Here is a 3,793-nt window from a genome sequence, read left to right on the forward strand (position 1 = left end):
CCGGCCCCCAGCTGCCCCTGTGCCTCCCCGCAGCTTCGGGAAGAGGCAGCCGCAGGGGCAGACCGGCAGCCCCCAGGGAACCGGGATGCCCCGGTGCCAGGGTTCCATCTGCGCTGGCAGTGGGGTTGGACTGTGCAGGGACGGGACCTGGCAGGGACCATCCTGGGGTGGGAGAGTCCCACAAAACCATCTCATGTTTGGGCAGACCCATCCTTGTCCCCCTGGCTGGGAAGCGGGGCCACGGACGAGGGGACAGCGGTGGCTGTGCACTGTGCAGTGGCCCACATGCAACGAGCGTTGTAGGTCTCAGCCCCATTCCCCTTGGCTCCCGAGCTGGCTGATCTCCCAGCTGGAGGTGAAGATACTGGTGCAGATGGTTGGGAAAGCTGATGCAACCACAAGCCATCGATGGGGGACAGTGCTGGGGGATCCGAGGGGGCCTGGGGACACCCCAAGTGTGCTGGGGGGGCCCTGCAGGGAGCCCCTGGCTTGTCCCGCTCCAGCTGCCCGTTGCTGGAGGGCCGGGCAGGATTTCACCTCCTGGGAGCCTGTTTTTCCACCACCCCAGCCGGGGGGGCAGTGGGACCAGCAGCAGGACCGGCAGGGAGCAGAGTGCAGCTGACGCAACGCAGACCCGGAGCTGCCGCCGAAACGACAGGAGCTGCCTCCCTCCTGGGTTTCTCCGCTGTGGACGGTTTCCAATCGATCCTGCCCTCCTGCTGCTGGGAACCTGTCCCTCTCGGGAAGGGGAAGCACAGCACTTACCAGAATTTGGGTGATCGCTTTCCAGCACTCTGGTCTCGGTGCCAAGATCGAAGTAAATCACATGTGGCCGGGTGCTATCATGAGGAACGCCTGCGAGGGGGCAGGAGGGAAATGCGGCGCTGGCAGGAGCCTGGGGGGGCTCGGCGGGGCAGCCTGCGCCTGTGCACCCCCTCTTCTGCACTCTGGAGATGCTCAGCAGCCCTTGGGGCCTCCTGTACCTCCTCTGGACATCACGGGGCTGGATGCTCCAGACAAACCAGCGACAGAGCTGGGGCATCGCTGTGCTCTGACCCCTGTGCCTGGAGACATGCTCAGCCTTTGGGGACCCCAGGGCAGAGGGATGTGCTGAGACACTGCTCAGGCCTCCCAAAAATGGGCTTGGGGCTTTCCTGCCTCTGCTTTGTGATCCTGTGCAGTGTCAGTAGCTCTCATAAAAAGGCAGAACTCATGGATTTGTCCTGTCCTGCCTCAAAATAACTGCTTGGTTCTCGGAGCTGGTGCCCCGTGTGGGATTCCCAGCCCAGCCTAGCCTGGCTCCATCCCTTTGCTAAAGGGTTTTGAACCTCTGGTGCAGCAGGGCCGGGAGGAGCCCACCGCTGCAAAGACCTTGGTTCCTCTGCCCGCTGGGAAGCGGCTCTGCAGCTGGTAGTTGCACGGACCAAGCGTGCCATCACCCGCGACCAGCTCCTCCTCAGCGCGAACTGGCACAGCACGGGCTGCGCCAGAGCTGGCTGTCGTACCACAAACCCCGTCCGCTGTGGTTTGGCAGAGTGGCTGCAGCGTGCTCTGATGCGCCCAGTGAAACCCTTCCTCATGGGAGACCCTTCTAATGCCCCTACGGGAGGGAAAGCAGCGGTGTGGAGCCCGACCCTTATTAGATGGTGGAGAATCCCCATGGCAGAGGCGTCTCGGCTGTGCGGGGCAGGCGGCTGCGCCAGTGCCCGTGCTGAGAACAGCCTGTCCCCCTCGGGATGTGCCGGGGCCGCTGTTTTGGAGGACGCCCTCGCAGCAGTTTGGCTTCATCCACCTCCACCCCCTCCACCGGCTCCCCGTGTGTCACCCCCCAGTGCCGGGCGTCCCCGTGCTCAGGGTGAGGAGGAGGAAGTGCTCCTGCTGCCCGAATCTGGAGAGGGGCTTACAGAAACCATGGACCCCCCAGAACTACCGGGCTGGGGGTTTCTTTCATTGCCCCCTCATTTTTTCCCGTGCCTTCTCCCAGCCCCTGTGCATGGCCACGAGGGCGAGCAGGCTTTTTTTTTTTTTTTTTTAATTAAGTTAGAGACTCCCACATAACCAAATCCCTTCCAGGAGAAGGGCTTAAAACACCACTTAGTGCAAAATTCAAAATAAAGCAAATTACAGCTCATACAAAGGATGTCGTGGATGTTTTCTCCAATGTTTTCTTCTCTTTTTGTAACACATTGACCAAAAGCAAATGGCAACAGACAGAAACTGTGTCAAACAAATAACAAAGCCTTTAAAAACCAAACAAGCCTGGGCAGCTGCTGGCTCCCTCGCTGCTCGGGGCTGTGGCAGAGCTGCCCTGGGGTCAGTGCAAACCCACCAGTCGCCCTGCCAGGACGGGACAGGTCCCAACTCCCCCTTTCCCTCACATACAAACCTTCCTGCTGAAATATAAGGTAAAAAGAACAAGTTTTACACAGACTTCAGCAGTGTCTGGCTCCCGGGGTGAAGTGGGGGTTGAGGAATCTGTGTCCCTGCCTTTCAATGCCACACTGCTGGAAGCACGGGACCACCAACGCCAGCTGGGAGAACATCGGGAGAAGCTTTCCAAGGTGGGGGAGTGAGTACAGAGGCAGAGACACTGGGCTGGGCCTGGTATGGCCTTCGGTGCTGGCAGAGAGAGTGAGAAACCTGTGGAAATGAGGCATTGACGGCCCCAAGAAATTCACATTTCTTATCAGGAACAATCTCCCTCAAGAGATGCAGTTCAGCACTGATGTGGGCCACACTGGGACTGTGATGGTTTCTAAAGGCTGGATGGACGCGTGCGGAGGTGACCGCAGCGGAGGCTGCCTCGAGGGGCCCGGAGGGCTCCCGGCAGTGCGTTCCAGCCCGGTGTTTCCTGGCCTGGCTGTGCCGGGAGGAATGTCCCTGCCTGTCTGCTGCCTGTCCTGCCTGCTGGGGAGATAAGCTGTTTGGGCAGGATTACCTGCGACAGCGCCGTGTGCCCCCCAGGTGATCCCTGGGTGCTGCTGCTGAAACACAGCAAAGGCAAATAAATACTTGTGTGATGAGAAAAGGGTGAGGTGGGCAGGAGGGTACGCGAGTGAAGGAAAACCACAGGTGATGTGGGTCAGTTCCCCACCAAACCCACCGCCTGCAGCCAGAGCAATCTCCCCGGCCGTTTTCCAGGCGGGGAAGGGTCGGGACGCACCAGGATCAGCTGTGGTTTAGGGATGGTGGGATGGCCTTTCCCCTGCAGCTGAGCCTGCGTCCAGAGGCCGTCGTGCAGCTAAAGGCAGGCAGTAAGGATCGCCGGCGGGTTTCAGGATCAGCAGGAGCACAAGCACTGTGTTCGACCCAGTGGAAACCCTTCCTCACATGCATTTTTGATCAGAAACGGGAGACTTCAGTGCCTGCGTTGACATCGCAGAGTGGAGAGAAAAAGAAATGCCGCCTCCCAGCCCAGCACTGACGTCACTTCAAATGCCACTGCTGCATCCCCTCTGCCTGTATCACCTCTGCGGGTTACAGATAAAAAACACGTTCTGTTTTATTCGCTGTCTGATATTTATTATTACCCTGGAGCACGGAAACATGCCTTGGGAGTGAACATCCTCATCAAAACACAGGAGTGTGCTGGACTCGTGCGGAGGAGCGGAGTGGGGGAGAAGCCAGCAAAGTGCCATCTAATGGGGGGAGGATGGGCAGAAGGGGCCTGAGCAGGCAGCGACTGGTGGGATGGGTCAGCAGCTACCGGGGACGGGAAGGGTATCCCGGCCGCCTGCCCCAGCCAGGCTCGAGCCTGCTCCTCACCCCAGCTCTGCAGGGTGGGACATGGCCG

Source organism: Charadrius vociferus, unplaced genomic scaffold (genome assembly GCF_000708025.1).
Source record: "Charadrius vociferus isolate BGI_N301 unplaced genomic scaffold, ASM70802v2 scaffold525, whole genome shotgun sequence".
Lineage (NCBI taxonomy): Eukaryota > Metazoa > Chordata > Aves > Charadriiformes > Charadriidae > Charadrius > Charadrius vociferus.